This window comes from Gymnoscopelus microlampas (genome assembly GCF_963454915.1).
Source record: "Gymnoscopelus microlampas genome assembly, chromosome: 15".
Taxonomy (NCBI): domain Eukaryota; kingdom Metazoa; phylum Chordata; class Actinopteri; order Myctophiformes; family Myctophidae; genus Gymnoscopelus; species Gymnoscopelus microlampas.
This window is the reverse complement of record NC_139952.1, coordinates 19,395,693-19,416,666: the sequence shown is the minus strand read 5'-3', so window position 1 is coordinate 19,416,666 and position 20,974 is coordinate 19,395,693. Positions and strand designations below refer to the sequence as shown.

Sequence of the window (20,974 nt, the reverse complement as noted above, 5' to 3'; positions counted from 1 at the left end):
GTGTGTGTGTGTGTGTGTGTGTGTGTGTGTGCGTGTGTGTTTTGTATGCACTCGGGCAGTGCCGGCCTGTGTGTGTGCATGTCTTTGAGTTCTGCTTGTGAGCACTGTGCCCATTTTTTTTTTGTGTTTAATTAATGTAATTAGCTGCAGCTTTGTGTTACAATCAGCTGCAGCTGTTTATCCTGTGCTCATACAAACAGACAGGCTGACTTGTAGAAGCTCTGCAGGCACCACTCAAGAAATTGACTACAGCACAGGAAAGTACACTTCAATACAAGGTCCACTAAGAGGATTTTAAACCCAAGAAAGCCTATGGCTTGTTTCCATTGGGGTCCTTTTACTCAATTCATCGACACATTTAATGACAGACAAATATACTCTACTATGCAAAACATATAAACAGTTGGAAAAAATAAATATAAATAAAATATAGATAAATAAAATAAAAAGTACAGTAAACAGTATGAGGTTGGCGGGGCTTTAACTTTTACAGGGGCAGTTTCGAATTGCAGCCACCTGTGTGCTCTTTTAGAGCGGTTTTGAAGGAGAGTAGGGATGTACGCTCCTTTACTGTTTTTAATGTTGGTAGGGCGTTCCACATTTTTGCTGCATAGCAGGAGAACGAATTTAACCCCTTGTTTGAGCCAAATCTGTGTTGAACGTGATTAGCAGAGCTCCCCCTGGTGTTGTGATTGTGGACTTCATTGACGTTTATGAAGTAGTTTGACAAGTACATAGGTGTCTTTGTGGTGTAGCGTATCTTGTAGACCAGGCCCATTGCAAGTTGCTGTACTCTTTCCTCTACCCTGAGCCATCCGACCCTAGCAAAGTGAGCAGGGGTTTAATGAGTTGTAGATGTAAGGCCAAGAAGTAGCCTACCAGTTTGTTTTGGGATGTCTGGAGCCTTGTTTTTAAGGCCTTTGTGGTGCTATGGTACCATGAGGCGCATGCATAGTCGAAGTGACCTTGGATGAGTGCTCCTGTTAGAGTCCTCAATGTATTCTTACTGAACAGAGAGGAGATCCTGTACAAAAATATTGTTCTTTGGTTGACTTTTCTGATTACTTTAGTTGCCAATTTATCACTGGAAAGATTTGCCTCTAAAATGGAATGGTAGGTAATTTCCTCTTTTCTTGTGATAACATTGTCACCCAGTTTTATTGTGGAGCTGTCGGCCTTGCCGGTTTCGGCCCCAAAGAGAATGGATTCAGTTTTACCCAGGTGTAATGATAGTTTGTTATTAGCGAGCCAGGTGCAGATTCTACCGAGTTCAGAGCTAAGGGCTTTTTCAACCTTTAACTTGTGTCTCTGTCCGAGACCAGCAGAGCCGAGTCATCCGCGAACAAGAATAAGTTGCAGAACAAGCTGATGTCATGTCGTTTACATATATTAGGAACAGTAAAGGCCCTGGTATGCTTCCTTACGGAACACCAAAACTCACTGGGAGGGGGGAGACATGGTTCTGTTCACCTCTACCACCTGTTCTCTCCCCTCCAGATAGGATAGCATCCAGCTCGCTGATGTGCTATGTGCAGTGTTGTATTGGTGAATCTGTCTCTGGTGGGACGCTATTTTAAAGACGTCACGCGCACGTCGCTTAACACCTACACTACATGTCACGCAATGGACAATTGATATGCATCTAGGCTCAACCCTATGTTAATTCACACAAAAAATACTGTAATTCACGCCGGTGTGACACCGGGCAGTCGGCAGCCTTTGTAAACTTTGTTGAGGTGTGAACTTAAAGGTTGTTTTTAATCGATGTGCACGCGTGCTTCTGCTCAATAGACTGGTGGGACGGCGTGTTACTGCGTCCCATGACCAATGCATCCCTGGCTATGTGCGAGTACGTATAGGCCTACTTTGACTCAAGTACTGGGGTCGAGTACTTTTTCCACCACTGGTTCTCAATAACTTTGATTGAAACAGGATGAGGAGTCAGGAGTCATGTGGCTTCTAATCCGGTTTCTATGGTTGAAGCTACTGTAGGGGAGTTACATTCTGAAACCTAATTTGTACTTCAAACTGATTTTCAAGTGAAAAGCCAAAAGTCACTTATCTACGGCAAGCAACAGTCATACGACACAAATATAAATTAGGCTGCTGTAGGCCAAGCTGTGTAACCTATTAGTATGCCTAGCCCCGTTTGGAACCTCACTCTCCAGGATAGCTCTGAGATGAGATTCAGCTGTGTGGGGTTCCGGCAGAGGTTGAGTCCGTCCAAATGCAGTGAAGATCACCTTCTTCACAACATCGTATCCAAAAAGTAAAGGTAGTCCGAGACACCTACAGATGTTTGCAATTTCGGTAAAAAATTAGAAAAAATCGTTTAAATCACTTATTTAGTCAGCCTGTGCCATGTTTTACCATTGTAGCCGAATCGGGAGCAGTACTGGCACCTGCCGTCGGGGGGTTCTTGGGTTGAATGGGACAATATATATGGCACAGGCTGACTAAATAAGCGATTTAAACGTTTTTTTTTCCAACCCTGCCGGTTTCCGGCGAAATTGCAAACATCTGTAGGTGTCTCGGACTACCTTTCCTTTTTGGATACCATGTTGCGAAAAAGGTGATCTTCACTGCATTTGGACAGACTCTACCTCTGCCGGGACCCGAGACAGCAGGACCTCATCTCGGAGCTATCGTGGAGAGTGACGTTCCAAACGGGGCTCATAGTATGCCATGAGTGATGATGGAGAGAGCAGCAAACACCTCACCTCATTCCTCAGACCTGGTAAGATGAAGTGTGCAGCTGCAGGATGACCATAGTGGCTGCGTTGTGTCACATGTTACTGTATGATTATCATGAAAAAAATGCTTCAGTATACATAATCTAAACTTCAATATCTAAAATGTTACACGGATATCATCATACTGTATGTGATGCACTAATGGGTCCCCCTTTCCTAAGAAATACAATTGCTACCATTTGTATCCTTTTTTTATCCAAGTTCTATCATTCATAACAAGATCCTTTTGAGGACAGAAGTAAATCGAACAAAAATAGATGCATAGATAGGAGCTTTTTGGAGATAATGGAAAAAACAATACTTTAAAAAACCTTGCAGAGCCACTTGTAAATCTCACTTTTGTCATCATTATTTGGTTGATGCCTTTCAATGATAAACATGATCCAATGTTTACACTGTTGAGTTTAGTTTGAATATATCTTTATCCGTCTCTTTGATGTGACTCATTCCTTAGTTGCAGTCCAACAACAGCATACTGTGGAAGGACAACACCACCCAGTCATTAAACACAATGGTACTGCATCATCACATTCTTCATTATCTCATCGTCATATCATGCATCATTCTGTCCTGCTTTCTCCTTTCATCATTGCCATTACAAGTATAATTTTTTATTTTTTCTTCCTTTCCTTTTTTAAAGACTTCCATTTTGTCACATATATGGCCCACACCCCATGAACACTCTCTGCCTCCACATCATTTCAGACATGGCCAACCGGTCTGAATAGACATGCTGATGACGAGGGCTCAGGGTGACAGGCTTCCTGCGGCGTTGCATACTGAGAGTGACTTACTGTAGGTTGGATTGTGCATTTAAAGACACTGCATCAGTCAACAGTAATGGACAATTTGGGAGGAGGGAAGGTTTGGAAGGAGGGGGGGGGAGCCCTTTGAGGTAGGAAATAAAAGATGAATTGTCTTCATTCGGATGTGAATGTGTCGTCATCACTGTGGGAGAAGGATCTCTTTTACGCTTTCCTTGATCTCCACCAGGCATCTCACTGTAATAATATGTTATAAAAATGCAGCTTCATGCCCAACAAACCCCCTTCTTGTGTGTGTGTGTGTGTGTGTGTGTGTGTGTGTGTGTGTGTGTGTGTGTGTGTGTGTGTGTGTGTGTGTGTGTGTGTGTGTGTGTGTGCGCGCGCATGCGAAGAAGACAGATGAGCTGCAAACTCCGGATGACACATCCAGACAAACACCTGGACATGTTTTAGTGTAATTAAGTGCAAAAAGAAAGCTGCAGAAAATACGAATCAAGACACATTTTATATTCTTTTACTAAGTAGCTCCCATGGTGACTATTTCACAGATGTTGTCTATTTACCAAGCATGAAACAATGCAACTGCCACATCAAAGGAAAATCCCAAATTGCCATTCCTTGTGGACAGAAAAATGTGTTCACATTCTCAGTTATATGAATTTCTGTCTTTTACTGTCACCGTTTCTTTGACTAAAACAAAGGTTGTTTGATCTCACTGGTATGGACAATATAACATCTTTGGGAAAACTTGAAAGGAGCCTGCCTGAATAAATGTCAAAATTGTTAAATTAGTTTTTGTCCCCGCCCTAAAAAAATGAAATGTGATTATGTTCACAACTGTTTTGATATGTAGGCTATGTGTACTTCGTTCCTTCTCTCTACGTTTTGAGTAGAGTCAGACTGACCGATATACAGTATCTGTATGGCCGATATATTGGCCATTATTTGCCTTTTGTGTTGACACCACTATCGGCAACCTGATTTGGGCATTATAGCTTTAAGAAAAATATAAAAAAATACAGTGGCTCTATAAGCTCACAAGGCGTTGCGATGCATTGTAAGATTGTAGACAGGCTCATTTTGAATTTACTATTTTTGAAATGAATTAATTCAATTAATCAAATCTAAGTTTTTCAAATCGATTAGAATTGAAGTGGCACTTTTTCAGTCAAAGTATCAGTGATCTGTGGGCTATAGACTCAGGATATAGGACCCAAAATTCTCTCAACTTTGTGATTTGTTTAACATGCTGATGCTTCTTTTGTCTAGAACGATGCTGATTTGTTATTATGGTGAAGTTAAAAAGTTTGCCAACATACCTTTAGGAAGTGAACTGATGCTTGCCTGATTACACTGATGTCTATGACAGTGATAGGTACAGTCCACAGGACTCCTGCTAGTTTTCTACAGGGTTCATCATCATAATTGATCATTAAACATTATCACCCGATGGTCCAGGTCTAATTGTAGGCCTACTGTAATCAGATCCTGACTGTACAGTTGGACTGAATGATGCACAGTGAAACCAAGAATGTACTGTAATTGGAACAAAATTTGTGCTCTCTTAAGTTAAATACGTTTTTTTTGTTTTTACCTTAGAACTATTGAAATGATTGAATTATTATTATAAATAATGTTGATGATGAAATGATGATGATGATGATGATGATGATGATGATGATGTGATGATAATGATGATGATGATGATGATGATGATGATGATGATGATGAAAAATATTCAGCTATTAATTTTCACCATATTTTTTCATCTGTTCTAAAATACAGCCTTTGGCAAGATAATTATTTTTGTAAGTCAAAATTAATTTGCATGATTTGCAGTGTCTATATCAATTAGCCTACAAAGCTATAAATGACAATGATGTGTAAAATATAAATACATTATAGATAACTCAGTAGCATTCTTCATATTCACCCTATGATGACTGATGATGATGATCATGATGATTCTCTCATCTCTTTTCATTAGGCTGGCCATCTTTACAAGCTCAAGAAGGACAGTCTCATACAATAGCCTGTTAATGTTCATCTACAATTGAAAGAAATCCAAAGAAAACACCCTTTGATCACAAAAACAAAACGTGCACCAGCCAGCACCAGCAGTCTGGTCCAGTCTAAAAAGTCTGGTGGAGGCTGGAGCGTCATTGGCACCGGCGAGACTTGGCGTTTACTTGGCTTTCCACGCTGTGTCTTTAACAGACTGATAAGAAGAGCGGTCGCAAGCCAAGGAGGAGCTCACGATCCGCCACCGTATAGCTCTCTGCCTCTCTCTCTGTGAAACGGGAGGCTGTTCGAGGTGCATTTGGATTACCGTGCGGGTAGTCATCAGAACTGTCACAGCTAGACAGAGCAAACGGACACCGACGGGCGCACTACTCGTTACCAAGGCGCCAATAAAGCGCGCGCTGCTCATTTGCGCTCGTTAAAAAAAGTAGGTGTTGCCTCGGCAAATGAAGACAGTCGAATCACTTGATTGATTTTAATGTGATTTTTTTTATATCCATGGACGGGAAAAAAACTTGTGTATGGTCACCGCATTAAATAGCGCCGGACGGACGATGATGATGAACATGAGTTTCAGAGGAAGCTCCAGAAGACAGCATCGTGTTCTTCTGTGTTGAACAACATTTGAAATAGTGGAATTTCAGTTTCTATAAGTCTCAAGGTAAGATTTTCGATTGATTCTTGCTTTCAACTTTCTTGAGCTGTGTGCAGCCATCAATGAGACAAATTGTGTATGCTGGCCAGTGGCCATACTTCCTTATTTGTATTTTTATTTTTATTTTTAAAGTGCTTTTCGATTATTCTCTTCATTTGCACCTATAGCCTATTTGCCTTTTTTGTCTGATGAGAAAATGCCTATCTGTGGGTGTGTGCGTCTGTAGACGCGAAATAAATAGACATTGACCTTTCCAATTGTTATTTATCTGTGGTTATAAATAGATTTAATTCCTCCTGTTGGGTTCCCAAATCAAAACAGGGATTCAATTGAACAATGGAGGGGATTAAGGTAGGAACGCATAGAATGTGAAGTAGCCTAGTCTACATGATTTAACATTTATTCTAAAATATTTTCTTTGGGCTTTTAAAGTAGCCTAAGTGGGTTTTGATTGTTTTTGATTATGGCTTCCATATGACTATCAATGTCAAACTTACCTGTAGGCTATATAGTCAGGAAACAATTATTTCTCTCGATTTCTTCGCTTCTCGCTAAGGCATTCTAAATGTGTTAATTACTGTAACATTCTCTTTTATAGACTCGTAAAGCAGTGGTTTTCAACCCTTTTCATATCAAGGTCCATTATGTATTCGGCATTTGAGCCACGGACCACCATTTGATGAGATTTAGCCTTTCAGACCCAAAACGTAGAACATTTTGTTATCGTTGGATACGATTTTGTCCACAATTCCATGCTGTATTGATGTTGGTACCATAGGAGAGATTAATTCAGGCAAACGTTGATCAAAATAACAGTTTTTCTACATTCTCTAATTGTGTAGACTTCTTGTAAATTAAGTAATGCAGATGTTGAACAATAAATGTAACTCTTTAGAGCTAAAATTAAACCTCATGGTTCCATTTGGTTTCATTTTACACTCAAGAGTTAAAGATCTACAAGGGTCCATTTGGTTACCAACTCTCCATCATTTAGCTGGGGACCACCTGGAACCTCCTCAAGGACCACTGGTGGTCCCAGGACCAGTGGTTGAGAACCACTGTCCTAAAGTAAAAATCATCTGTTCACAGTAGCCTAAGATATGCAGAGGGCACCTGTTTTCGCGGTGGTGACTTTCCATCAGAATTTCCTAAATTAGCCCATATTATGCAAATTGTTAGATTAATACATTTTTTGTAGCCGCTGTAAATGTCCTTTTTTGCAGCTGTGGGGATGGGGATGCGTAAGTGTGTGCTATGAAGATATGCATACACATGCACTCGCGCGCATGTATACCCACACAGGGTACACAGCTCCTCTCTTAAAAAAAGATATACGGTAGCCTATAAGCGCACACACACACACACACACACACACACACACACACACACACACACACACACACACACACACACACACACACACACACACACACACACACACACACACACACACACACACACACACACACACACACACACAGTATACTGTACAGTACCATTTGACTTTCTTGTACTGCACCAATGACAGCCTATCATAGTGAGTGAGTAACCTGCAGAGAATTAAACTAAGCATATGATTCTGCTTAGTTTCTGATTCTTCCTCACAGACTGGACTTTTGACTTTGCACAGCTGCTTATTTTTTCATGTGTCCTATCCTGCCAGCAGTTCGCCTTTTCCGTGATAATTTTTGACAACGTTTCGAACCACCCTCGGCATTCAACCACTTATTGATTATGTGTGCATATTGGCAGAAGGGGGAATCAGCATTCCTTCATGTGCCTGTCAGCCCCTGAGCCGGAAAGAAAAATAACCTCAATTCACTGCTGAATGCGGCCTGCCTAAGGTTTGATTCTGAACAGGGGCAGAAAGTGGGTGGAAAGTGAGACATAAGAGAATTTGGCCTTGTGAAATTAGGATTCTTCTTTGGGTTTATTTAACATTTTGTTTTTCATGGCTAATGCCTTGTGGTGTCATCAGAGGGATTTGTATGGAGTTAATTGCAAACATCAGGCAGTGAAGGGAGGGCTGCCGCAAACTGACAGCGCTGTACAGAGCAAGGAAAACGGTGGCAGACGTATGACAGATATATGAGTACAGAGAGGGAGAGAGAGATTCACATCATGGCACCAGAGAGTGAGACTGACCGACAGACAACAGGCGGACAGAAAGCAAGAGAGAAATGCAGACAGATAGAGCGATTTAGCAGAAGCACCCCTGCAGTGAAGTGAGCACGCTTGGAAACACTTTTGGCCGCTCTCTGAATTTCAGAGTCAAGTTGTCCATTCATCATCCAATGCTCTGTCTGTCAGAGCAGACATGAAGCATGTGGCAATTCTGCTTCCCATCTGAAGGGAATGGTAGCGATAGAGGTACACAAGATGAGAAAAATCATGAAAAGATGAGATAAAGGCTGGGCCTTTTGAGGGGCATAGTACCTCAAATTCAAAAATATCTTTTAGACTTAAGTGGTTTCTGGCTGTCCGGGGAACTGCTTGGATAACCCCAAATGAATGGGGTCAATGAAATGAACGATGGGAGCAATTAGTGGCATTCTCGTGCCCCCTTCATGCATTGCATAATTTCAGGTTTTCAGTGCAATACGCCTTTAATCTTCCGGCACTGAGGCAATTGCCCTGAGAGAAGGAAATGCAAAGTACTGTAGACACATAGACATGTACGTGAACAGACCCACGCACGCACGCACGCACGCACGCACGCACGCACGCACGCACGCACGCACGCACGCACGCACGCACGCACGCACGCACGCACGCACACACACACACACACACACACACACACACACACACACACACACAGACACACCCCTACAGTATACATGCAATACATGTCATCTAGCTGAGTTATGATGCAGGTGAGGTCAGTGGATTATCTCAGAGCCGGCTATTATTCTTTGTATTGATCAGAATAATGGACCATGTTTTATTCATGGATAGCATAGCCCTAAATGTCACTCTCTGACAGACAGACAGACAGACAGACAGACAGACAGACAGACAGACAGACAGACAAGGCAGATTTCTAATTACAAGTCAAGGCAAAATCGACAAATTCAACATACTTATGTGCCTACAGCTCTATCAGCAGAGGTAATAAGCATGGAATCTTGCTTTTTCACAATCCAAGTTGTCAATGTGTAAAGGCCCTCACCTTTGACTCCATGCTTTTTCATGCCAGCCAGATGATTATGGTAATTTTACTGTCATAGCACATATTACTGTTATATTGGCTCCTTTGCAAAGCTTGCTAGGCAGACACAGAACCAGGGTTGCCAGATCTGCTTATTATAATTTCCCCGCAAGATTTTATTTGAAAATAGCCGATCTACAAGCTCACAACGCGTCGCGACGCGTTGCGACGCGACGCGTTGTGAGCTTGTAGTTCTGCTATTTTCAAATAGCTGATGTATATGTTAAAGTGCTCATGTGGCCCATAGTTGCTTATTTTGGGCTGGTTTTCCTAGACCTGGTTGCTTGTTTCTCTCACAGAATCTGGCAACACTGCCCAGAACCAGTTTTTAAAATTGTTCTGAGAACCCAGGCAGGATCATGGACGTGGATTGAAATGTCACAGATGAATGTTTGGAGTTCCGATGCTAGCAAGCCATGTATCAGATTAGGACAGGTCCAAGGGTGTGGCTTATCCTTTTCCCATTACAAAATAACAGACTACTGTGGTGCCAGAGGTCATGGCTTCCACGATTCACGCTGCTTGTTCAGATAGACAGGAGCTCTCTGTAAGCATTGCTGCAGTAGTAGATCTCAGTAATGTTGTCTAGTCCAGTGGTTCTCAAACCTTTTCATGTCAAGGACCCCCAAAATGATATGTATTTGGCCGCGGACCCCCCCCCCCCATCTCAAAATATTTTGTTCCAGGGACCACCCCAGAAGCAAAGATTTGAGTTGCAAATGTTCGCTTTAAAACATATATATATTCAAAGGTATATTTAAAAAATAGCAGATCTACAAGCTCATAGCGCGCCGTGCTGTGAGCTTGCAGAGCTGCTATTTTTGTGATGCTATATTAACACATTTTGCTGTACCCCCCCAAAGACCCCTGGGGGTCCCCGGACTTCACTTTGAGAACCAATGGTCTAGTAGTCAATCGCTATCTCTCCACGTCGTCCTCAGACGAGCCCTCCATCGATCAGTCTCCAGTCATCTCCATTCTCCATACATCTGGCCAGCTCGTAATGTTTACTGTCTACAGCAGTGCTTCTTAAACATTTTCATGTCAAGGACCCCCCAAAGTGATATTTATTTAGTGCCAGGGACGATTTTGTGCCATGGACCCCCATTTTTAGAAAATAACAGATCTACAAGTTAACAGCACGTCACATCGCGACACATTGCGCCCTTGTAGATCTGCCATTTTTGAATAGCTGAAACATAAGATAGGGCATATATATATAAGTGTTTGAAATGTTCTTCATTTAGCTGGGGAGCCCCTGGAACCCCCCCCCCCCCCCAAGGAGCCCTGGGAGTCCCCGGACTCCACTTTTTAGAACCAGTAGTCTACACAGTAGTAGATCTCTGTAAATGTCGTAAAGAATTTTATAGACTAGTGGGGGACAGTAAAGTTGGCTTAGCAGAAAATATTGCCCACGCTGGACTGTTTGTAGGACGTTATGCTTATGAAGCGTTGCAAAATGAACAACTCAGCTGTGGGACATTCAGTAAGTTAAAGACATTTTTCATTTATTGTTCATGTAGTTCCGATTTCCATGCCCAATTCTCCACACGACTCAGATGTGAACTTTACTTGCTCATCTGTGAGTTTTTTTTTCTTTCCCAGGACAAGAAAATCTGTTGTCATAAAATTTTATTTGGTTGAGATATCTCTGCCAGTTTTCTCAACCCCTGAAAGCTGTTGACAAATGTGCAGGTGGTTGGTGCGAGCAGTTTAGTTGGATTACTAGAACCTTGCAAAAAAAAAGAAAAAAGATTTGTACTTCTGCTCGTTAAACAAACACGCTGGAAATTTGATACACATGACATTTATGGACTGGCTGCAAAGATCTCAAAACGTCAGGAACAAACAGCACTGTAGGGGTTTGCAGTGATAGCATCCATACACAAATTGCTTGTATCAATAGGTGGTGCTAGAATAGAATGGATGGCTATAAGGAGTGTGTGTATGATAGAAGGAGAGGGAGAGAGGGAGAAAGGGGGGAATGATGGGGAGGGAGAGAGAGAGAGAGAGAGAGAGAGAGAGAGAGAGAGAGAGAGAGAGAGAGAGAGAGAGAGAGAGAGAGAGAGAGAGAGAGAGAAATGAGTTGTTGAGGTAGGGCAGATTGGTAATGATGACATGTTTTTACATGTTCAACTCCTCTTGATTGTTTTCACAGTCTGTGGCTTATCAGGATTTGCTCTATTCAGTTGAATGAAGTTGTCATTGCTTTCAAGGAAGCATGAGTTTTCATGGTGCACGCTAGACAACAGTGTTGTGATACATCCTGCCCTCACATCTCCCTTACCCCTGCGAACACGGAGTCAATTGGCGGCCCTGCCACTCAAGAGGCTGCAGCTTGCACGGCAAATGGCAAAACGTGCTCCCCTACTTCCTTGATCGATAGAATGTGCCCTACTCTATCTGAAATAATAAGGGGTTGTTAGTGTGGCCACGAGACGTGTGCTTCCACATCACCTCGCCATTATTTTGTTTTAAAGGGTAGTGTGTGGGCCAGAATTTAAGCTCATGAAAAGATAATCATTTAAGAGTTCTTGGACTCTAATGGCAATATTTGGAGGCGAGGACATTTTCTGGCAGTGGTATCCTGGCCCTCACAGACGTGTGTGTGTGTGGGTTTTTTTTTTTTATGGATGGCAACGCTATGATCGGCTTTTATTTCATGTGATTCACCTCTGAGATAAACCAATCCTGAAAACTGGTAGCTCACATAAGCCTCCTTTAAAGCTGTTTAAATGTTAATTTAACATTTAATTGAATCCTGGAGAAGGCAGTATTATTGTTTCCATATTGTGCATTGTGTGCAGTACAAAGTGCCATAATGCTGTCAATTCTATGCAGCGTGCAAACTGTAATACCCTGCATTGTGTGTAGCATAACAGCTGTATTACTGCACATCCAGGATGCACTTCATGTATCCAGTGGAACATTCCATTCACATTATGCATGTGCTTCCATTGTATACAATTGAAGTTTAGTGTATACAATGGAAGTGTGGAATACATAGTGTTGGCACACTGTAGGAACTCTGTATCTAATCTGTAACAATTACACTGGACATTGCATGAATGCACACACTGACTGCACTGGGGCGAAGTTAGATGTTATTTTTATTTTCTGGAGATTTTTAGACAAATTGTATATGAATATTTCGTTATTTTTATCTAAAATGTCCACACGTTCCTTTTTTCATAACAAGTCTAAGAAATTATGTTTTTATAATGAGGACAGAATAGTGCACCAGCTGTACTTGATGTTTACAGTGAATCCATTGAGTTGAGAGATATCACTAACTAATAATCACCAAGCTGTGAAGCCTTAACTGTAGAAAATAACAAAAAACATAACATAAATATGAATTATGTTTTTTTTCCTTCACTTTGGACACACTGTGTTAATATCCGTTGAGAGCTCAGACACTCAGACACACGCACGCACGCACGCACGCACGCACACACACACACACACACACACACACACACACAGAGAAACACACAGAAACACTCCCAGACGTTTCAGTATCTCCCCTCATTCTCTCCCTCTCCCTCTCTCTCTATCTCCCTCTCTCTCTCTCTCTCTCTCTCTCTCTCTCGCGCACGCGCGCGCACGCACGCACGCACGCACGCACGCACGCACGCACGCACGCACGCACGCACGCACGCACGCACACACACACACACACACACACACACACACACACACACACACACACACACACACACACACACACACACACACACACATATGCGTACACACTCTTTCTCCCTGTTCTCTGTCTATACCTCATTAGTGTTTGCAGTCCAGTTCTTCAGTCTCATTTTGATCATTTTGTCGGCTGTTTGCGCTTTAATCTCCCCCTTTCTTCTACTAACATGCTTGCCAGTTGCCTTTGTTCGTAGCAGCTTTTAGTCCAGATGCCTGTCATACTGTATGCACCCCTTAATAAAGTGTGCTTGAATCCTGTTGTTCAACATTCTCTTTCCCTTCTCTTCTCTTCTCTTCTCTTCACTTCATTTATCTGTGGGCACTGGGGCTGGCAAGGCAATGCCGATCTCTAACTCTCTCTCTCTACCTGTCCTTTCTCTTGTTTTTCCAAGACCAATTGCATCCTGGTTCTCTTCACGCTAAAGACACTTTCTTTCCTGTCCATCTATCTATAGCTTCTCTCGGTCTAGTTTGGCAGAAGTTTTCCACACTGCTGCTTCTCCTAGCGGTGTTACTCCCCTGATAGCGTTCTCTCGCCTGGCAAGGCAATCTGATCGGGCATAATTACTTCTGGGTCACAGGCAGAGAGTAAAGAGTGTCCATTGATGGTTGCTCTCCAGCCACTTTTTGGAGATATGTTTTTTTTTTTTTTAATCTTTGGATTTGTCTCAGTTATCAAAATAATGAGATTCAATTAAAATAAATAAATATATAATTTCAGTTCACCGCTGTATGCCTAGTTTTTGAAGAGGAATCTGTCTGGTTCCTTTCGCTCCTTCCAGACTGATTTTTTTCACAAGCTTTATTAGCCATCATTACATAGATTCTTCAGTCTACTCTGTGGATTCATCTTTTTTATGTCCAGCTCTCTTTGTGTCATAAGGGCTTCCAAGCTGCTCTATAGTACAGTATATGACAGGTGTTCAGATTATCCTTTCAGATATGCCTGTTCCTATTATAAACACTGACATTTAGAGAAATGCTGGCTCTGGTCAGCCTCATTTGGCAGCATCACATGATGCTGATGTATCTCTGAAATCTGTCAAAGATCTTCAGAGGGACAGTCTGGGAGTGGAATCCGAGAAAGATGTGTTTTTCTAAATTTCATAACATAGGAGTGGACTGAGTGACTTTTTTTGGGCTGACGTCATTTCCGGTTCTAGCCTTCTCTCATAGTCAAGGGATCATTCATAGGTTGGCGAAGAGTGCCCTCTAGCGTTCACTGAAAACATGATTTGTTTTTTAAAGGACGCATATGCGTCCTTGGCAGGCAAGTGTTGGATTTGAAAGGACGCGTATATGCATCCTTGGCAGGCAACGTGCAAGTGTAAAGTTCAAAAACCCATCCGCTTGAATAGGGCCTAATTGCTTCTGCAACCAGCAGGGGTGAAACAGGGAGACTACAGGCTATTCATATGAACTGTTACACTTCCTATATAGCCTCAATTTACAAGCCGGATGCTAGCCTCTTGGTGACATTAGAGAGTTAAAGGAACACTTGACAATGTACCTGCTGAAGACATCATCTGCAGGGATGTCAAATGTAATGGAAATTACAGACTTTCTCTTCCTGGAACGTTAGCATTCTAAAATGTAGCAACTGACAATGTATCAATAGAAAGAAAAAAAGTTAGAGATCCTGTTGAAGATGTCATTCAGTATATTTTCAATCTATCCACAGCCTGCCTCTGAAACACAGTGATTAGACAGAAATGGTACCATCATAGTGAGTTTCCTTGAACCCATCAAAACCGGGAAAGCATCTGTGTCATTTTAGATTTTAGCTATATACTGTATGAGTGTGTGTGTGTCACGATTTTTCTAAAATAGCAGATGTACAAGCTCATAGTGCGTCACTTTGTGCCGTGCTATGAACTTGTAGCTTGTATTTTGAAAAAATATTGAATTTTTTAGCAAATCTTTGAAAATATATATATATTTTAAAGCAAACCTTTTTAACTGAAATCCTTGCTTTTGGGGGGGTCCATATCATGGAGCAAAATATTTTGAGATGGGGGTCCTGGCCAAACACATAGCATTTTGGGGGTCCTTGACATGAAAAAGTTTGAGAACCACTGATATAGCAACATATCAGTGGTTCTCAAACTTTTTCAGAAAACTGTGTAATTGATTTAGAATACATTTTCAGAACCGGCCTCAGGTCTAAATGGGTTAAGAGCGACTAGGGAGATAGGGAAAATGGCAAGAATAATGTAGCGGCTGTCTAGCAGGAGCCATTCCCAGTGTCAGTGATGGATAATATAACATGCTCACCCTGGCAGCCTGGAGAGACTAGACGCCTTGAAGGAAAAGTTGGACGCCACACGTGAGGCTGTATGTCCAATCAATCATTATAACAATGAGATGAAAGTAAAAGTGGCACCTGGAGACAAATTGAAATGACAGATTACAAATGAAAATGTTTAAAGTTCTTCGGTTGGTGATAATGAAGGTAGCTTACTTTGACTTATTATGTTATCCCTCATTGGAAATAATTTCCCAGTGAGCAATGACTCCTTTACACCACTGATTGATTTCCTTTGCTGCTCGCCTACACTTTAATTCTCACCCTCGTTTCTTACCTTGGTGCTGCTGCAGTGCTGCAGTGTTCACCGTGGCTCAAGGCCTGGGCCATTATACCAGGTGTAATCACCTCCTATTTTGTTTTTTCATGACTGAATACAGCTTGGCAGAACCCTAGGGAGAACCCTTTGCTGATTACTCAGGAAGTGATCAATAGTTTTCGCTTTTTTTCTCAGCAAGATCATGTTCCAGGTAATTTTCCAGGCAAAAAATGTTTTGCGATGAAACCGTAAATGAGTTATACTTGTGTTGTGTGCTTTCTAGAAATGAAACACGTGATACTGTACCATGCTGGTACTGAAAATATGGCTCTGTGTTGATCGTGTACAGTACTATCACACAAACACATGCTATTTGTAATTACCCAAGTGGCGTTTACATAAACGTAATGCTGTTTAAATAAACATATCCATGGAGATGGAGAGATAAACATCTCCATCTCCACTAATGCAAAGTACACAGATTGACAAACCCATGTTTAAAGGTTGCATGACGTTAAGTTTTACCACACATTAAAAGTCTTTGTCATGGTCCTTCAAACGTGTATTAAAACTTTTAACAAAAAATTCCACTCCATTGATCCATGGCAGGTGTTTTTCTCTCACATTTCTAAAGCCTTTTCAACTGCAATGAAAAAAGAAATCATTGCCTGCGGGTTTCGCTGTTGAGGGATTTTGCCTGTCAATCATCGCCTCTGCTCCGCCCCCCCAAAGGAAAGGATAGGGGAGGGGTGGGGCGAGGAGGAGAGTGGGCGGGATTAATGGCCTGTGACTTCACTGCCCAAGGGCCAATCTCAGATTACTTTTCAGCCTAATTATTCAGAAAACCCCAGACCACAGAAAATCCACTGAATGTTCAAAGTTCGGATTTTTTGGGTGTAATTAAGGTCATACAACCCCCAAAAAAACATAAAAAATAAAAAAAGTGAAAATTAATGTTTTAAGTGAATGAGATCTCAGCTACTAAAGGGCAGAAATGAGATAAAAGTCTGTTGTTTGTTGCGAACGCGGAATGAGGCCTCCGCCCAAGTGGAGCTTACTATGAAAGTCTGCTCGGCTTGTGTGTGTGTGTGTCTGTCTGTCTGTGTGCAGTGCACTGCCTGGGTGCGGCCAACAGAGTGCGCCAGAGTGCAGCTACAGTCAAAACACAAACACACACACACACACACACACACACACACACACACACACACACACACACACACACACACACACACACACACACAAAGTCTGTAAATATACAATATTTTCGAGCTGCGTTCGCTTCCAGCGTTCGCGCGTCTTACTTGTTACAATAAGCCCACTATGTGTGACGAATGTATTCGACCCCGGCTTCCACTTAAAAGAGTCGTAAAAAACTGTGGATGCTAGGGGTTGTTGTTTGGCATACCGTGAGTTGACAAGATCCCGTGAGTTCAGGCCCTGTACTCAGTTTTTTTAATGGTAGTCTGGATTCAGGCAGATGGGGATGGCCGTACAGATGATGACTGGAACAACTTGTTGGGATAGTCCATAGCGGTTTCCCGGAGTCTTCAGTCCCTCATCACTCAAATAATACCACATGCTACGGTGCCTCTGTAAATACATACACAGGAATTGGCAGCTTGCATTGAAAACAAGGACGGCAACACCTGTAAATAGGGGAGGCTGTGGCTCAGTAGAGCACCTGTCTAGGAATCAGACAGTCCCCAGTTAGTTCCGTCGGCTCCTCCAGACTTTATGTCTAAGTGTCCCTGAGCAAGACACTTAACCCATTAAGACCGGGAACGCATCTGTGTGTAATTTTTAGATTTCTTGTGCCGCGTTATGAGCTTGTATATCTGCTATTTTTGAAAAATCGTGAAAAATCGTGGCAAAATCTTTGAATATATATGTTTTTTAAAGCGAACATTTGTAAAATATTTAGTTCCAGGAACCCCCAGAAGCAAAGATTTGAGTTACAAATGTCCGCCTAAAAAAATAAAATATTTGCACAACTTTTCATGATTTAAAGGGCTGTGCTATGAGCTTGTATATCTGCTATTTTTGAATAGCCAAAGAAATCTAAAAATGACACACTGCTGGCTAAAATGCTGAAAACGTATTTCCCCTCATGGACAAGTCTATACCTTTTTTTAATTTATTGTTATCCATGTTGAATCAACTGGTAGTCAAGATGTTCCTTGTTTTATTATGGAAAAGGGTCACGTGATAGGGATGTGACAAATCAGGAAGCGAATGTGGGTTTTTGCGTTGTCGTTTTCAAAAGTCTGTTACTGCCCTGCCCGTCTAGTTTGAAAATTAGACGGGCAGGTCTCAGATTTAGCGGTTCGAGGCTAAATCTAGAGTAGTGTGGACCGTAGGCGCTAGTGATGCACGGGTCGGGTTTTTTCATGACCTGCCCCGCCACGCCCCGCCCCGCCACGGAACCCAACCTGCCTCAACCCACCCCGCGAACCCATATATAAATCTATGGTTCAACCCGCCCCGCGACCCGCGGGCCGGGTTGAGCCCCGCGGGTCATACCTATAATTCTGTAAAATCATGGTTAGAAAATAATCCCCAAGTGTATTCAAACTGTTTTATTGTTATTATTCGTATTCTTATTAGGAATAAAGACAAAACAAGAGCTTTTATTTATTTTTTTGCATGTGAGAGCGGCTGACCCGCTCACCCGCAGCCCGCATAATTGCCTCTGAAATTCTGACTCGACCCACCCGCGCCGCGGGTTGACCCGCGGGTCCCGCGGGTTAGGGGCCAACCCGCGCATCACTAGTAGGCGCCAATTTAGTGAAAGTTCTGTATTTTAAAAAGAAAATGGATTAATATGGTTGTAATCAGTACTCTTTGTCTCTCTGTCCCTTTATTAAAGTCTGTCCATCTTCTGCAGCGCTTGAGCCGTTGTGTCCTGCAGGCTACGTTGTGCTTACTTGTGATAACAGTGTCCCTCTCTTCCTCTCTCTCCTTCACACTATCTCTTTCACTCTATTTCTCTTCATATCTATTTACAGCTTTTAGCACCCAGGCACACAGGCTATACTTGCAGACCCAACGAAGCGCAACAGGGGGGTTCTGTGCCCAGAGGGGAATCGGAGCTACAGTATAATGCCTTTCGGCCGAAGTCCAGCAATGAAATACTTCTTTAATTGCTTTCCCATAGCCCTCAGCTGCAATGTGCTTCCTCTAACAGTCGCACATTGGCACAAGTGGGAGGTTGTGATGTAGGACAAATCAGGGGGTGCCCTGAGGGAATGGATTGCATGTGGATATCAAGTGTTGCAAAAAATATTTCTGTTGCAAATAATGATCTGTTTATATCAGATGCTGCTTCCTCCAGGGCAGTGGTTCCCCATCTCAAAATATGTTGTGCCAGGGACCCCGTACAAGATTTACGTTGTTAAAAGGTTTCAAAACTATTCCACATACATTTTTTATTATGTTTTATAGCAGATCTACAAGTTCACAACGTGTTGCATTGTGAGCTTGTAGATTGGCTATTTTCAAATAGCCTGGCATGTTCCTTAAACTCATTGCGGTCAGTCAGAATTTATCTTATTGAGAATCAGTTATTTGCTCATTAGTTCCAATTTCTGAATTTGCGGAGTTTGCCGGTGCGTCGGAGTCGAGCTAGGGTCCTCACAACTTACAAGGAGGCGGAGCATATGGTCAGTGCACTAGCTCATTGGTTCTCAAAGTGGGGTCCGGGGACCCCCGGGGGTCCTTGGGGGGGGTTCCAGGGGGTCCCCAGCAAAATGCGTTAATATAGCGTCACGATAATTTTAACCACTTTAACCTTTTATACTTTGGCTATTCAAATCTTTGCTCCTGGGGGTCCCTGGAACAAAACATTTTGAGATGGGGGTCCGCGGCCAAATACGTATCATTTTGGGGGTCCTTGACATGAAAAAGTTTGAGAACCACTGCACACTAGCTGACTGTGCCACCTGGCACCCAGACTGTTAAGACTTTTGAACAGATTTGGAAAACACTTACTGATAAGTGTCGCCCACTTCTGCAGCAGTAAAAGTTTTCTCTCACAGAACACACTTCCTGGCACGCCACACGCAGTTTGGATGTGACAGTTTGGAGTTGCCTCCATCCTTTTGTCTCGCAGCTATAGCCACAGCGGGGGTTGATAGACGTCAAAATACTTTGCAGAAGTTTACCTCAGTGTGTTTGCGAGGACTGAAAAAAGGTGGAATGGGAGCGAACAAGGGAGGGAGGAGGCAGGGTTCTAGGGAAGCAGTGCTCTTTTTATTGTGATAATTGAAAGCACACAGTAGAAGAATGTGCTCATGTTTTTCTGGAATTGAAAAGGTGAGGTTGTCAAGGGGGTGAAATATGATGAGTAGGAATGGGGTAATAGAAGAAGGCGCTCGCTGCTAGCCATCTATATGGTGCATGGGGGCTCAGATCATTTTGTATGCGGCCATCTTCCGTATTCAGGCAAACTGGGTCTCTGTGTTTATATTTTTATGTTCTTTATAATTATATAATATATGTATAGACTCTGAAACTATAAAACAAAGATCTCTAAAACTACCAGGAATATAACGGTAACACATGCCAAATGATTTTCAAGCTCATCCCCAATTATTTTTTTTACCAAGATACTGTATCATATCTTAAACTAAATCTTCTTCCAAATATGTAGCATTTCTTTTTAAAGCATTCACTGAATGATCTATGGACACATTTCCTGACATACTGAATGTGTAGCATGAAGCCAAGTCATAGACATAGACCCAAAAGTAGGGCAGGGCTATCAACTACCGAACTATTGCCTCGCCTAAAAAAGGGTGAGTGTTTACAAATCAATTCAAATGCCATTGTTTTGATGTTCTGTTGAATGATAGCAGGAGTGATCAAAATCTATTTTTAAAAAAAGCACTTCACTTACTGTATGCAAAGCTAGTCTGTGTGCTCTGGGTGCTACTATTCAACAATTTTATACACACAGGATATCACTCAAAGTAATACATTAGCAATAAAATCAATGTGTGTGTGTGTGTGTGTGTGTGTGTGTGTGTGTGTGTGTGTGTGTGTGTGTGTGTGTGTGTGTGTGTGTGTGTGTGTGTGTGTGTGTGTGTGTGTGTGTGTGTGTGTATATATAGATAAATATATATATATATATATAGAGATATAAATATATAGATATAGATTTATATATAGAGAGAGATAGTTTTTCAAGGTATTTTATTTAAAGAGATGGTAGACAGGGAGAGGGGATGATAACATGAATAACAAATAAAGACGATCAGCACATTCCACATGGTTCAAACATTCATATGTAAAGTTTTGCA

The 20,974-nt window shown here is 42.1% G+C and overlaps 1 protein-coding gene across 1 annotated transcript in view; it reads left to right on the top strand.

The window, feature by feature from the left end:
• The first annotated feature begins 5,756 nt into the window (after window positions 1-5,756).
• The window catches only part of calcr (calcitonin receptor), a 70,850-nt gene continuing 55,632 nt past the window's right edge, over window positions 5,757-20,974 (top strand). The window contains exon 1 of the mRNA XM_084079828.1: window positions 5,757-6,200. The gene's annotated coding sequence lies outside the window, so the exon portion shown is untranslated. The remainder of the gene's footprint in view (window positions 6,201-20,974) is intronic.